Source organism: Gossypium hirsutum, chromosome A07 (assembly GCF_007990345.1).
Source record: "Gossypium hirsutum isolate 1008001.06 chromosome A07, Gossypium_hirsutum_v2.1, whole genome shotgun sequence".
Classification (NCBI taxonomy): domain Eukaryota; kingdom Viridiplantae; phylum Streptophyta; class Magnoliopsida; order Malvales; family Malvaceae; genus Gossypium; species Gossypium hirsutum.
The window spans coordinates 18,677,048-18,694,323 of record NC_053430.1 but is presented as its reverse complement, the minus strand read 5'-3'; the positions used below and the strand labels follow the sequence as shown (position 1 = coordinate 18,694,323).

Sequence of the window (17,276 nt, the reverse complement as noted above, 5' to 3'; positions counted from 1 at the left end):
TCATCTATTATTTTCATTATCACCACTTTCCCATCGCACTTATTTTTTAGGGTCTATTTTAATCATTCTTTTTATCATCTCTCCATGACAATTCATTATACTAATGTCAAGGGTCACAGTTCAAAGCCTATGACCATCACACAAAGAGCATCCCATGAAGGTTAATCTATTAAATGAGGCTCATTTGACCCGGTTCGAAAAACAAGTGACAAAGCCTAGCTACTTGATGCTTTGGTGGCACAATGAGACAATTATGAGAAATTAGAGCTACCTCGATAAATAGGAAAATTAATCTTAAAATATTTGTAATCTGATAGGATTTTATTTTGTAATCTTTGAGATTGTGTAAATTCTTTAAATGTAGATAGATTCGATCTCATTTGTCGATGTAAAGTTAGTTATATCGTTGAAGATTTCCAACGTTTTAATGAATTTTTGTGAAAATTGCCATAAACATGTCAAAAATTTTGATACCATGAATTGGATAGTTTTGAGTAGTTTAAAGGTTGATAATTAGTTATAGGTGAATAATTAGATGAACGGAATCAATTTTAGGCAAAAAGATTAAGTATAAACCAAGATAATTGAAATTCAAGTTTGTTATGTCAAAGGTTTCAATTACAAGAGAATATAGCTTAGGCTTGCATTTTTGGTTTGTTTAGGTGAATCTTTGGTTGCTAATTGATGGTGTATGTTGTGTGGTTACTATGTGTGAAGCATCAAAATCGTTGGAGCCGTCTACGTGTAAGGCAAAAGACAAGGAAAAACTAGTTTAAGCTTTCAGCAATTAGGTGGAAGCATGATCGATGAGTGTTTGGAATCACTACTTGTAAACACGATTCATAGCGTTATTTGAGAGCTTAGGAATAACCTAAACCCTTATCCTAAGTTTCGAGTGTAAGCTTTCTATTTCTCTTACTTTATTTTGGTAATTATGTGATTATGTGAATAATTGTGCATTGATATTATAATGCGATATTGTGATATGAGACATGTGTAATGACTATTGTGAATTGTGTTGTGGGGATGATATACATTCCAAATGAAAATGATAATAATATGCTAATAATGCAAATATGTAGCGAAAGAGAGAGTAATTTTGGTAAGTATATATGTGTTGAATTGTGGAATGTAATATTATTATGGCAAGTAATATGTGAGAATCTTGTATGTGATATATGATGTACTGATTTTAATACACACATAAGTGGTCAGATATGTAATGGCTCACTGAGCATTGTTGTGACATTTAAAGTGCAAGTAAATGTGAATTCAATAAGCATGCATTGTGTACAAGTTGTGATGTAAATTGATGGATATGAACAAAGATGATGTGCATTAAATCAGTAATTAAAAATGTGTAATTGTGGATATTTTGGCCTTGTGATATCTTGAAACTGTTGGATATAGTTGACATGTCAAAGGATTGTGAGTACTCACTTATATGTATTGTGTTTTTGAGCATTGAAGTCCCAGGACAGGTTGGAGAGATAAGGGAATATGAGCTAAGCTCCATTCAATGGGACATGTTTGAGTGTTGGAGTGTGTTAACTTTATACTTCACTTCTTGGTATATGTTTGACTCTATGAGTTAATTGGTGTGTTGGAGATCCGTGTATCCGATGTGTGGTGACAAGGCCCACTGTCATGTTTCATAGCCTCAAGTGTCAAATTGTCGTTTAAATGTGATCTTATATATTGTGATAATACGATGTGAGATGGATGCATAAACATGTGAATAATACGTTAAATGAGTTTATTTAAATTTCATGAAAATGGTAGTATGTTCTCCTAGTAAATTGTATATGTAATTGTGGGTTGGGTAGTTTCTATTTAACTTGTGAATGCATGAGAAAATATCAGCTAAACCTATGAAATAATTAAAGAATTTATCCGTTGTTTAGTCTTGATGAATTATTGTTAAATGAATTACATATACAAGCGAGTGGAGTGTAATTGCATATAGGAGTATATGTTAGTTTATGATTTAATGAAACGTGAATATGTTATTTTGGCTTGGTTAGAATATGGTTGTGAACGTGGTTACTTTGACATTCATTGAGCTTGTTTAAGCTCACCCACTTCTTTTTAAACCATTGCAGATTAGTTGTATTCCGATGTGAGTAGTGTGGTTCCAAGGGAGTGATCCAAGGGAGACCTTTACATTATTCGTAGGTGTTTATTTATTTGTTTATGATTTGGGGAAATAAAGGCAATGTGATAGAAATGTTGCATGACATTGCCATGATATTTTTTATATTTTATAGCTTAATTGTTCCTAAGAATTATAGGCTTGGACCTTGGTATGTTGATTCTTGCTCAGGCATATTTTTGATGTTTTGAACTGTTATTTTAGTCGTTTTGACATTGGTTTAAAGAGGTAAATGATGCATGTTGATTAGATATTTGTTGGAATAGATTAAATGCTTAGATGTGTTATATTTTTGTGGTCTAAAGCAAAGGTATCAATATTCGGGTTATAAAAAAACTATATCTCTATTATATTTTGATGTGCAAGAAGTTAGTATTATAATTTGTATCGATACCTTACCATGAATATCGACACTTGAGGTAAAATAATCAATACTTTAATAAAGGTACCAATAATTCTCGAGACTTTGATTTTTAAACGAGATACAAAATACTGATTTGGTATTGATTTTTCAATCGGTATTTATACCCTTTAAGAGAAATACCGATACATTTGTTACAGTATCAATACCTATGTGATTTATTCAAAATTTTTGTTAAGTGGTTTAAAAGCATGTTTAAATCTTGTTATAAGCTTGTCTGATGTATGTTTAGCATAATTTAATGTTGCTTACGGTATTCATGACTTAGAATATTTATAAATGATCAAATGTCATTTTTTTTTATAATCGCATGTTAATGAGATGTTTTATGTTATGTTGTTGATGAGACAGTGGTGTACCACCGTGTTACTCAAGCTCGGCGATTGGACCGGTATAGGATGTTCAACTGCGATGGCGACATTCCTGTGGATGAAAAATGGTCGACGACGGTGGGTGTTTGGTGGTTGAGCAATAAAGAATTACACTCCTACTGGGACTCTACTAGAGAATTTGATTTCAGATTAACTATTTCAAAAATAATATTATTTTAATAGATTTAATATTAAATTTAATTTAATTTTATATTAATATTATTTTATTAATTTAATATTAAAATGATTATCATAATATTAAAGTAATTAAGTTTAATTATAGTTGAACTCTTTAAACTCTCCCTATATAAAAAGAGTCTTGGGTCATTATTTTTTACATACTTGAATTTAAGAGAAAGTTGTAGAGAGAAAATTCTCTAAAGAAATTATTTTAGAAAATTTCTAGAGATATTTTTCTTATTTTCAACTTGGCCAAAGTTGAAAGAAATTGTGAAATTACCCCACTGCTAATTTTTGTGAAAATTTTTCTAATTTGAAGCGAGCCTACACTCGGCAGAAGTGAACTTAAGGATAACAAAGAAGACTACACGGTCGAAGTGTTCATCCTAGACGAATAAAAAAAAGTACAATTTTGGTTAAGTGTTTATTACTTTAGATATTACAACCAAGTTCTTGGTTTGGAAAATTTCTTTAAAACTCTGATTTTTCCCTAAATTTATTTTCTACTGCGTTTTCTAAATCTGATTTTCCAACAGATTGCAAGTAGAAAGGGTTGATGTTTGTGGACATTGATATCACAGGCAGGAAGAGGAGTGCTCTTGTTGACACAAGAGCATCAGACTTATGTATATCGAAGAAAGCAGTGGGTAAACTTGGTCTCTCGATTAGCAAATCGACCAAGAAGATCAAGACGGTGAATTCCAAAGAGGTCCCAACTGTGGGAGTAGCATAAGAAGTTTAGCTACAAATTGGTGAATGGAAAGGTAAGGAAGATTTTATGTAATTGACCTAGATGATTACAATTTTGTGCTTGGCTTGAACTTCCTTGACTGAGTTAATTCCATGTTCATTCCTTTTTTCGATTTTATGTGTATCTTGGATACTCAACAACCACAATGGCTTGTACCGGCGAGTTGAAATATGAGGAGTGGATCCAAGGTACTGTCGTCAATCCAGCTAGTAAAGGATGTTTCATATGGGAGGGACATCGACTTGGTAGAGCGAAGTGCTACAGAGTCCTTCTTGGAAATGGTAGAGGCATAGTAAACCGATATGAAGCTTGTTGAGCCATCAGAGGGGCTACTAGCTAAGAGAGAGGTGAGTTGTACATAAAATTTGAGGATAAAGTGGTGATACAAAATGGGCAGACAATTCGAGTAAATGCAACGAGATAGGTACATCTCAAACACTTTGGTAGTGTTTTTCATTCTGACTTGTTGGCTTGGCATGGACACAAGGGTCCTTTCAGAGTGTTGAAGTAGGGAAGCTGAGGAACTTACAAACCAGAGTTGGTAAGAAAACTCAAGATTAACCTAGTGTTCAGTGTGGGCATACTGAAGCCTAGTTGTGTGGATCAAGTCAATCCTAATCGAATTAAATTACAATGTAGGAAATTAATAGTAGTGGGCTCTTGCGAACGAGATGTACCAACGAGTGGAATGGTTCGAGCTAGGAGACGACAAAAGTTGAGGCAAATTTTTTGAAGGGTGAGACTACCCAATTGTGAGACTAGTCGGGAAAGAGCCAAGGCGACGAGAAAGTTCGATGGTGAATCAAACTAGTGCCATTGTGAGGACGTTGCGATAACAGGTGGGTGAGGATGTCACGGTCTATGGTTTAAATTCTGTGATCATTGCACAAAGAGCATCCCATAAAGGTTAATCTATTAAATGGGGCTTATTTGACTCATGTGAACTAGCCCGATTCGAAGCACAAGTGACAAAGCACAGTTCAATGAAGCTTTGGTGGTCTAGTGAGGCAATTATAGGAAATTAAGGCTACCTCGGTAAATAGGGAAACTGTAACATCCCAAAAACTGAGTTAGAAGAAAGTGAGTTAGTGAAACACATGTTGGTTAAGTTCTGGGTTTGAATTAAGATTTTGAAATGTATGACAAGAAAATTGATCTGGTTCAGTGGTTAAGTGTTCTGGGCATGTGTGTGAGGTTCTAGGTTCGAATCTTATTTCTTGAAATTTTGTTATTTTGCTAAAACCCTTAGAGCACGTTTGGTTCGCTGTATTGGATTAGAGGTGTATTGGATTGGATTAGAGGTGTAATGGAATAGAGGTGTAATAGCAAATCAACTGTTTGGTTGAATGTAATGGAATAGAGGCGTAATAGTAAAACTGTGTTTGGTTGAATGTAATAGAGGTGTAATAGCATAATGGAGAAAACTAAAATGACCAGAATACCCTTAGCATAAATTTGTTTTGGTAAATGATTATTGTTATTGTTATTTAAATTTTAATAAGATTATTTATTATCAAAAATAAATAATTTAATCATATTTAAACATAATTATTATTTAATATATTTTAATTAAAATATATAATTTAATAAAATTCTTAATAATTAGCAGAAATTTGTTTTGGTAAATTATTTTATTTAAATTTTAATAAGATTAATATCAATAATAAATAATTTAATCATATTTAAACATAATTATTATTAAATATATTTGAATTAAAATATATAATTTAATAAAATTTTTAATAATTAATATTCTTATATGAATTTACTCAAACCATAATATATGATACTGTAAAATATAAAATAACATAATTATTATTAAATATAATATAATTAAAATATATAATTTAATAAAATTCTTAATAATTAATATTCTTATATGAATTTACTCAAATCATAATATATGATTATAACTAATATGATTTAATTAAATATATGATTTAATAAAATTTAAAATTATTATAACTAATATGATTATAGTTTATGAATTTGTATAATTTAAAATAATAATTATTACATATAATTTAATAATAATATATAATTTCATAAAATTCTTGATAATAAAAATTTGGGTATATGAATTTATACAATTTAAAATAATTAATATTAAATATAATTATATAGTGATATATAATTTCATAAAATTCTTAATAATAAAATGTTCTTATATGAATTTACTAAAATCAATATATAACTTGAGAATTATATTATGCATAAACATAATTAACTTATATTAAGAAAAGGTTAGATGAAAATGAAATTGTACATTAAAATCCATATGTTATATAGTTTTACAACATCAAAAAGTTTGAACATTGATATTTAATGGTAAGAAAAAAATCTCCTAACCCATTCCAATCGGGCAACTGAAGGTAAACTAAAGAAAACGATCATTTGAGTTGGATGGTCGGGAATTTTACTCAATGCATCATATCGTTGATCGTCGGTTAAACCTTCAATTGACCATAAGGCTGAATATAAATTTGAAGCTCTCTCTTCCATATGTTGTTCTGACTTCTGCTGAACTACCACCTCGGAGGCAAAACTCCTACTGATTTGATCGCCAACGGCCTGGATTTTCTCCCCGAACAAAGTGGCAGCCTCATTAAATGAAGAAAACACATTATCACGAGCATCAGATTTCTTCTTTCTCTTGTTTGAAGATGAGGAACCCCCTTGGTCTCGATCTCCTCGCGGATCCGTACCAGAAACATCCATGTCATCTAAAGAGACGTCAGCTTCGCAGTCATAGAATGTGTTTCTCTCTTCATTTATATCTGTAGTACGTTCATCATCAGCATGTATTTCTTCAAGAACATCAGCAGCTGTTTGAGCATCTCTCCCAGTTGCTCGATCTCTTGCGTATACGGTAGTAAGCTGGTCATAGTAAGGGAAAGTACAAAATCTGAATTGGGCGGCTTCTTTGTGACTCTAAAAAAATGAGGAAATCATATTAGTCGTAAGTTTGGTAAAAATAATATAATAAAGACTTGAAATAATCTTACCTTTAAATAGGACTCCCAAACCGCATCTTCAGCAACAACGAGCTGCCTATGCTCGTCCCAACCAAAACCGCTATTGTTTTGGCCATTAAGCATGTCGTAGACGATTGACCACTCCCTTTTAAGTAACCTAATCCTTGATTCAATATTAGGTTTCGCCTTCAACATTGCATTTGGTAAAACCGTTTGTAGCATTCTTTCCAACTCGTTCAAATAACCGGCTTTGAACCCGGTATCAGCATTAAATGTTCCAACATTGTGCAGGTCCACCATGCTGGAAACTAATGCTGCATCTTCCTCGGGAACCCATTTTCTTTTGCTTCCTCGAGAAGCTTGAGCATTTGATTCTGGAACACCTGACATAATGATCTTAAGAAAAAAAAAATAAATTATATTAATTACTATTTTAATATCATGATTCAAAAGGTCAACACTTTATAAAATCTAAGTAATTAAGTTGAATATCATGAATCAAAAGTTCCATAGCACAAAAAATTTAAAATTATAACACATGCTGAATTAGAAGAAATTATATTATAATTTCTGTAGTTTAGTACAATACAAAAATCAATACAAAAGTTTCACAAAAGTTTCACAAACTAATTTCTAGATGCTTGCCATTCATCGAACATTTGGTTGGCTAGTTCCATCCTCCAAGTAGCCCAAGCATCCGATGGATGAATATTTGTGATATTCGGTTCATCGTCATCCACCACATTAATTGTAGGTAATCCTTCTCCCACCTCCGCTTCAATGGGATCACTACTCATATGGGTTCGAATAAAATTATGGAGCAAACAACATGCAATAATAATTCTATTGTGCACCCTTACAGGATAGAACGATGGACTCCTAAGTATTCCCCATCTAAGTTTTAATAAGCCAAAGCATCTTTCAATGACATTACGTGCTGAGGCATGTTTCATATTAAAAAACTCTTGCGGAGAACTTGGCTGATAACCCTGACGCCACTCGTTCAAATGATATCGTTGTCCTCTAAATGGTGCAAGAAATCCCTCACAATTTGTGTATCCAGCATCAACTAGATAATAACAACCTATAAAATAAGTTTCATATTAAAAAATGATTAATTCAGCACACAAAGTGTGATCTTAATGAATAAATCAAAGTCCTCTAACTATACACTTTACCATGAGGAACTTTTAATCCATGTCTTCTACTAATGGCATCTCGAAGAACCCGTCCATCAGCAACTGAACCTTCCCAACCAGGAAGAACATAAACAAATTGCATCTCAGGTGTACAAACACCTAGCATATTTGTTGCTATGTCACCTTTTCGCGTCCGATATCTAGGTTTATCAACTGTTGGAACCCTAATCTTGATGTGGGTTCCATCAAGAGCACCTAAGCAATTCTATATCACATGATATAAAACCTTGAGTTAGAATACTAATTTAAATCTAAATCAAGTAAATGTTGTTGAAGCTATATATAAAACTTAGTCCTATACCTTAAACCATTTCCACCTTGTGTCAGAAGAATCGGCTGTAATTGGCTCCGGGTTTTTAAATAACACATCTTGCAAGCGTATGACAGCATTTAAAACACTATGAAATGCTCTGCTAACAGTTTCCCCGGACCTTCTAAAGTGATGCTTGATAACTCGATTTTTCAGGTGATGGGAGATGATATGTAAAAACATTGCTACTTGCTCGTCAACGAGCATGAACCTTGACGACTTCAATCCCCCTATCGATTCTAACATCTCACATAATTTAAAAAAGGCAGCTCTATTCATCCTAACTTGTTCAATACAGGTCTCGTCACTAGCATATACAAGCCTATTCACATAATCCCGTTTTGCATAAAAATCTACGGTATAGGACCTAATCCTTGGTCTATGTAGGCTAAGGCTGGCACCCATTCTAAATAAGAACCAAACCACGATTCTACAGATTTCCAACCATATTGTCACAGCAATACTAATTCTTTTACGCCTCACACTTTGTGCAATTAAAGGCAGACGAGCCATTACTGCAACATTTTAAAATTAGAACACACTATCAAAGAATTGAAGTTGCAATTACACATTATCGAATAAAAATAAACAGCACAAAATTAGAACACACGAAGCAAAAAATTATCTACTAAATGATATCGTTGCAACTTTAATTTCATTTCTTTATCAATCACCCAAATAATTATGAAAGAGTATATTTAATTACTGATGATTAGTTTAATTAAGGTTTTCTTATTTCAAAATAAGTAAAATGAAGAATGAGGATTTGGTTTAATAATGAAATTGAAGTTTTATAACTTTTATAACATTTTAAATGGTAATTTCATTTTGTAAAAATATATATAACTTTGAAGAGGACTTATTTTTTACAAGAATTGTTACTTATCTGTCTAGTATCAAGTTTAAAATACATGTTTAGCATTTTTTCATCAAAAAATTATTATTATTAAAATTTCAGAATTCTATAGAATTTATTAATTTAACAGCCAAATTTGACTTTTTAAGTAAAATTTGTATAATTTTATTTATCATATTATATATACGTTAATTTTAAAAACTTCCTTACACTTTCACAATTATAATTTATGTATTATAGGGAAATCATATTATGAATGAGGAATATTTTATGTATAATGTAATTGACTTAAAATCTAAGATAGAATTAGACAATAATAAATTTCAGTCCATTTATCCATTTTTATAATTAAGATAACATTATTTCCATTATAGGGGAAAAATAATGTTTGAATCAATTAACATTTGTTTTAAATAACATGTATTGCGTGCATAAAAGGTTAATTATAATCCATGAGCATTTAATTTCTTAAAAAACTTATATTAAATTTTAATATATTATGTATAATTGAGGTAAAATTAATTGAGGTAAAATTTGAAGGTTGGTATTTGTTAGATTATAACTAAACTCATTATAATTTGGACATTTAACTATATTGATTAGTTAATTAAAATCACCCAAATTAATTGACCTAAAATGATATGGTATAAATATATTGATTAGTTACTTAAAGCATGTTCAAAGTTTGATCATTGAAAATTTTTTTTATTGATGATTAGTTTAGTTAAGGTTTTCCAATTTCAAAATAAATAAAATGAAGAATGAAGATTTAGTTTAATAATGAAATTGAAGTTTTAAAACTAGATAATAACATTTTAAATGGTAATATAATTTCATAAAAATATATAACTTTTATCTCATTTACATGTACAAATTTATCTCATAAAAGATTTGTAGGCATAATGCTCTTTAAACAAAATGTTACCTAATAGTAAAAACATATAACTTGGCTGATAAATTCAAAAAGAACAATGGTCATGCAGCAATAACCATAACCATACAAACAAAAGCTTTAATGAGCATTACAAACATACAAACAAAACCATATTCATTTGGGAAACAACAGAACCTACTACATCAATACTAACCTGTAATGCTCAAATCTGGGACGACTGCGATGTGGAAGTGTTGGAAAAATGTTACCTGTAATGAGAAAAGTGCTCGGATCAACCTTTTTTATTTTGGGGAAAATATTTATGCTATAGCTAAATATAGTATATCAAAGCACAGAACAACCATACACCAATCATCATCCATGAGCCATATTTTAAATATGATATCGATCAAAACAGTATCTAGATAGTTTATTAAATCCCCTTGCCTACACATCATCAATACTTACAATTATGCAACAATCACCTTTTAAGTACTTAAATGGACCGTTAACTTTCTTGAGTAGTCTTACCTTCTGCTCTATTCCAGGAACTTTGAGAACTTTATTATTAACCTCTCTCTTACTGCAAAAACATAAGAAAAATAAAACATTTAGCCACTGGTTATAGGCTTATAGCAGATACTGATAAGCAGGAACACAAAAAGAGGGAACTATGAAACTATTAAGTCCAATTGCATAGCTTTCAAAGGATTCACTGGATTTTCTTTGTTCTGTATGATACCAGGCGACAAACCATTAAACCCAATTCCAAGTTCAATAACCTACACTGAACTGCCTCCTCATTTCCCTCATTATTTGTAATTAGTTCTCACCTCCCTTTTTTTCCTAATAAAAGGCCGAACCAGCAAGTGCCCTCTTTTCATTACAATATGAGAAGACTAGATAATAATTTTTCTTTTGTTTTTCAAGAATGCTGGAAGCAGTCATGGCACAACCATAAAACCAACCATATTAAGTAAATTCAGTGCCTAACATCCTACATGTAGTAAGTTGCACTCAGTTAATACATAACAAACCACTGGCCTCTAATTCCCCCACATTCATCCCCATTAGCAAACAACACAATGCAGGCATATGTATCATCAACCGAGCAAAAAGATTCAAACTAACTACAAAAGTGATTTGATGCTCATAATTTATCCATCAAACCTAATTTCAAAAGGAGACAACAACAATTGATAAGCTAATTTAGCCAATGATTTCGCTGAAGAATGTAGGAGAAACATCATTTGCTTTAGATATGCAATCATCAAACATTACCTTTTTATCATGATCCAATGCCAAGGCCTCATTATCATAACTTTTTGATCAGTGAACACACAAAAACTTCATTTCAATCAAAATCACTTCAATGTATTACTATTATTTTGGATTATGCAAATACTCAGAAATACATGTCATTTCACATTATACCAAAGTTTTGAGTACCTGAGAATCTTCCCAGTTTGTTCATATATCAGACTATGACCCCTTTTTTTATAAAAAAATAAATAATTTTAGATAGATAATTGACAAAGCAGAGAAAGTCTAACATGAGGGACAAGAACCTGTTAGATTAGCCAAGGTGACTGCCTGGCACCCTCACAAAGAGCTTCTGGTTCTTTTCCATGGTTGATACAGAGATTTTGAACCTCTTTGAAAGATGCAGGCAAGTCATCATTGGCTACCAAACACGACTCTTTTCATCATGTAAGACCTCTCTCCTTCTCAGTTTTTATGCACACCAATGGTGAACACAATTCTTGGTATTTATATATTTTTAAAAGCAAACTCTAGTTGACATTGTTAATGGCTATGTCACTGTCCAGTAAAATGGAATATATTCTGGTAGTCTTGAATGGAGAATTCTTGCACAAGGAAAATGTTCTTTTGATGAATTTTATTAATAAAAATAGGATCAAACATCTATGATATCAAATGAAAAGCCACATCTTTTGATGAAATCATTGACTCTTTTTTTTCCTGTTAATTGGTGACAGAAAATAGGGGTTGATAGTGGACAAGTTGAGCAATCATCAATTAGCTTTACAAAATGAAAATCCCAGACCAATATCTCTGCCTTTCCATTTTTGGTCTACCCTTTTAATTGAATCCCTATTGGAATATATTCTTCTTTCTTTTTAAGTAAAGTTGAAAATTATGCAGAGGCAACAATGGAAGTAAAAGAGAAAATTGCAGATTACAAATGTTCAGTTGCCATCTTTTTTCTTTCTTTGGTCTAATATTCGTTTTATGCTTCGTTCTTTTTCTAATATAACCTCGTTCGATAACTAAAACTACTGAAGAATAAAAGATTCATAACCATGAAATCAGCATTAAACTACTGAAGAGTAAAAAACCACAAGCGCAATTATACAATAATTCCAATGAAAGCAGCTTTAAAAGCAGTGCATCCATATACACAATAATCTCGATGAATTAAGCAACAATGAATAAAATAAAATAGCAATTTCAGCAGAAATTAACTTGTAGGAACTAAAACAGGTAACACTTAGGTGACGATTAAGCTTAAAAAAGTAAAGAGAAAAGCATGCAGAGGGGTTATCTACAATTGGGAAAAACATTGAGATACATGTACTACAATTGGCAGATTATTTTAGGTCAGAATTAAAACTCACCTGATATTGGATGCTACGTGATGACCCGAAAAACGCTTCACTCTTTTTTCAATGGATTAAGCTATCAGGAATTTCCAATTTTGTGAATATAATGAAGAGAAAAAGAGAGAGTTTTGGTGTGCGGCGCAGATAGGGTTGGGAGGAAATGGGGAAGGAAAATTAGACGCCGAGACGAGAAGAAACGATGACGACAGAATAATCAACGGAAGCAGTGGGAAATGGGAGGAGAAAATGATTAGGACGGAAGAGGAGAGGGTCGGGTAGGGAGGGAGGGTAAAACAGGGAGATGGGGAGGGAGGCTGGAAGTAATAGCTAATACAGCGAAAAGGGAAGGGATTGGAAAACACGGGAATTTGGGGATTAGGGGCGTAACCGATTACGCGCGTAATACCTATTACAGCGAACCAAACGCCGGAATAGGGGCGTAATGTAATACGCACGTAATCGGGGCGTAATGGATTGGGTAATACGGCGAACCAAACACGTCCTTACTTTTGAACATTGGTTTATTAGTCAAATTCAGTCAATTGATGTCAAGAATTAGCCAACTAGTTCAATGGTTAAGCTTATGTATACTCTTTGGCCTTGTGTTCGAATCTCAACAAAAGCAATAGGGAATGTTTTGTTTTTAAATTACTTGGCATGGTAGTTATTTTTGGTTGAGTAATTAAATTCCAAAAAACCTCCTAGGCACTTACATTTTCCCATTTATGTTTCCTTCGTTCCCCCTTTTTTCTTCAAATTTTCTTCATTATGATTTCTTCTCTTTAAACTTCCTTTTTTTTGCTATGTTACGTTACACTAATTTAGTATGGGGTCTGTCTTCTCCTCATAGTTTAATTCGTTGGCTGGTAAGTTCGATTTAAAGTTTTGGTGTCGAAAGTTCTTCGACGTAATTTCAATTTTGGACTGTTAGTTTTTAGCGATTTGACTGTGAGTTAATCATTTGCTGGACAATCATTTTTCATTTAGGGGTAGAAACTCAACCTTGTTGCTTCTCCTTCAAATCCATATCAGGTGGGTACCGATAACCCCACTTTTATTTTAAGTTTAGGCATCAAAAAATTGATTTTCGACTTCATACGGTCGTGTGGTAGGCCGTGTAACTTACTGTTCACAAAAAACTAGACTATCTATGGTTATGAATTGTGCAGGGTTCACACGGGCCAATGACATAGGCATGTGTCCAGGCCGTGTACCTCTCTATTTACAAATTAGGATCACAATGGCAAATGACACGGGCGTGTGTCAAGCCGTGTGGGACTATGGGCAAGCACACGGGCATGTGTTAGACCTTGTGGAGTCACACAGGCCAATTCTCCAGGCCATGTAAAACCTCACGGGCATGTGAAGTAATATTTGGAACTTGGCCCTCAGGCCACAAGCGTTGTTCACAATGAACGCAAGCCTGTCGTAGGGCCCATACGATTTGAATTAGACTATATAACTTGATATCTGATAATCTGACGATGAACAACTTGGGAACAATATGTGTGTCTGCTATGTTGAACTTAAGTACGTAGGAACTATCAGAACGTAATGTGCTATTATATAATGTATGAATTACCCAGGTATGATTTGTATTCTGTTAAGTTTGTTGGTACGCCTCTGCGCTATTCTGTTGATAAAGAATATGCGATATTTGAAAATGTTGGATTGATTGTTACTGATTCTAATTTATAACCCTTTATATTATTCTATTGATGAAGAATATACGATATCTGAAAATGTTGGATTGATTGTTACCGGTTCTGATTTATAACCCTTTACGTTACTCTATTGATGAAGAACATACGATATTTGCATATGTTAAATTCCTTGTTACTAATTCTAATTTATAACTGTGCATGTGACTTCATGGAAAATTTGATATGATCTGTTGAGGTTTGATCAGTTTGTCTTCCAAAACATGGGCTCCCATGTCTACTGATTTTGTTATTAAATGATATCATGATTTACATTCTCATCACTCTGATTCTGTATATACATGCCATGATACACTGCATGAGACTCGGGTTGATGTGAAAGGAGGAAGTTTCTGGTAGTTTAATTATTTGCATTATATTTCGCTCTGGTGGCTTGACTGTAATATGGTGGTTTGACCACATATATCTGTTCAGACAATTTTTAACTGCAAATATTATGGTGTCATTGTCCATAGTTATCTGTTGGTGTGATCTGGCTAGACGAGTCTTAGGAGAACTCTATTTGGTGTGTGGCAGAGTTGGGTAGGACATTTTATGATAAATCTACATTCTGATTTGTTTGAAAAATATTGCATCTGCATAAACATACATGCTCTGTTATGTCCTGCTTTGTCTTGTTCTGGTTGATGTGTATTGTTTTGTTATATTTACATTCTGGAAATCTCTGGGATACCTACTTTATTTCATTTTGTTCTTATAGTCGTTATCATATTCTCCATGTTACTCTAATTTATGTATTACGTTTTGTTAATTGTAATTGATGTTGGTTATACACTGGGTTCTATAGCTCACCCTTGGTTTATCTTTGTGTCTTCAGGTAAGTCTCTAACTTAGGACCAGATGGCATGTGGGAGCTTGGATTGTTTTTCTATAATGCAAAAATGTTCCTAATCTTTTGGGTTTGAAATCTGCTTCTGAGCTCGTCTTAGTTTTTGCTAAATTTGTTAGTAGTTAATAATTTTTAACACATAACTACAAAATCACTCAAATCAACAAAACGGATTTTGGTTTCCAACATTAAACTCCAAAATTTTTTTTCTACCATGAATTAAGTAAAATTTTGAATGTTTTTAGATAATCATTAAATCAATTTTCGACGTATTGATGTAACTCCTCCAGATTTGGTCTTAACTTTTAGGCCGGGTTTGAGGTGTTACAGAAAGTAATTTTTAATCTGATAGGATTTGGTTTTGTAATCTTTGAGATTGTGTAAATCCCTTAAATGTAGATAGGCTCAATCTCGTATGTCAATGTAAAACTAGCTATATCTTTGGATTTGAGGGAGCTCAACTATACATAGAGAGCCTCCCCCTTATTTTAGATCACCCATTGAAACCTATTGTTTTGTATTCTTTGAGTGAAAGAATATATTAAGAGCATCTACTCAAACACTTGGCGTGTATTACTTTTTTGTGGCTATTATGTTCTTTTGAGCCTTCTTTTGTATTGAGTTGCTTTTTCTATATTTTCGGTGCCTTCTACGATATTTTCGGTGACTGAGGCGCATTCAGAGCAAAGAAATCACCTAAGGCCGGACGAATTGCGAAATGAAAGGTTAAAAAAGCCTCTACAAATGTTAATTATTGGATCTTCTTGCATTGAGTCCATTCATTTAATTTATTCAAGTCATTTGAAACATTCTCTATGTTGTGCTCCATATCATCCATATGTGATACACATGCACGGATGACGTGAAATTTATTAAATTTCATTCACCGAAGTTGCCAATTTTTAAGTTTGAGAAATCAACAGATTTGTAACGACTTTTTCGATGGGATTTAGGTATTTTGCGTTGAGATGTCTTCATGGTGTTCGAAAATCTATCTCTTAGCTTCAAAATGCACTTTAAATCACTTTATTTTGAGTTTGGGAGCTTAAGTTATGACTGCTTTAATGAAGACTGCGGGAGTAGAATTTTTTGGATGGGATTATAACGAAAATTATGAGTTTTGGGCTTTTAATCGAGTTTAAATCATACTAGGTTCAGTTTGTAGGCTTAATTTTTATTATATATGAGCCAAATATTTTATTTATTATTTATTTATTACGAATTTTGGATATTGTTTAAGTATTTTAAATTGTTTAGGAGTTTTATGTTTCTTAGTCAAACAAGAAAGTTTAGATTAAAAATACTTCTTATTTAGATTAATTAGAGTTTTAGTATACTTCAGATTTTTATCTGGATGTACTTAGTTAGCCTATATAAAGGCTTCTTCATTGTTCATTAAGCAGATAATTGTTTTCGTTAATAAAGCTTTCAACTTTGGGAGTTTATTTCTTTGTGTAAGATTTCTTTCTTATGATTTTTAGTAGTTTTCTTCTCGATTTTCTTCAAGGAGTCGTGGGAATTCATTCTTCACCCTTCAAATTGCCAAGGATTAATTGTGTTTGTTGGGATTTATATCTTAAAGGGTTCAATTGGATATTTATCCTTCTATCCAACATATCCATCGATTTACTCGTTCATCTAAATTTCTATTTCTTATTTATTTCTTATATTTATTTTTTTATTTCCAAATTTCTTCTTTTACTATTTTTTTATTTCTTTATTACTAAATTTGTTTATTTCTTCTTTTCAGATCAGATCCAAATCATTCCTTTTCGAGTCAAACAACTTGAATTCAATCCTTCTTTTACTCTCTCCGCTTCAATCTCTTATCAATATGGATTGTGCCGTCAATAACCTTAACCACTACTTTTATTCCTACCATTTCCTTTACAAAGGCGACTACTGTGTCACCATATAAGTACTTCTGCAAAAGCTCTACCTAGGATTAAATCTGGCAAGATTTACCATTGACAATTTACTAAAGAATTTGTCTCTATTGAAACCACAAATTGC

General features: G+C 32.3%; 1 long non-coding RNA gene and 1 pseudogene across 1 annotated transcript; both read right to left on the bottom strand.

The window, feature by feature from the left end:
* The window catches only part of LOC107960054 (ABC transporter G family member 31-like), a 56,389-nt pseudogene that overhangs the window by 12,822 nt on the left and 26,291 nt on the right, over window positions 1-17,276 (bottom strand).
* On the bottom strand, window positions 6,617-13,746 carry LOC121232185 (uncharacterized). Its single transcript, XR_005930456.1, has 4 exons — window positions 12,729-13,746; window positions 10,621-10,672; window positions 10,304-10,358; window positions 6,617-6,806 (listed from the first exon to the last, which is right to left on the bottom strand). It is a non-coding gene; the product is annotated as an uncharacterized lncRNA (long non-coding RNA).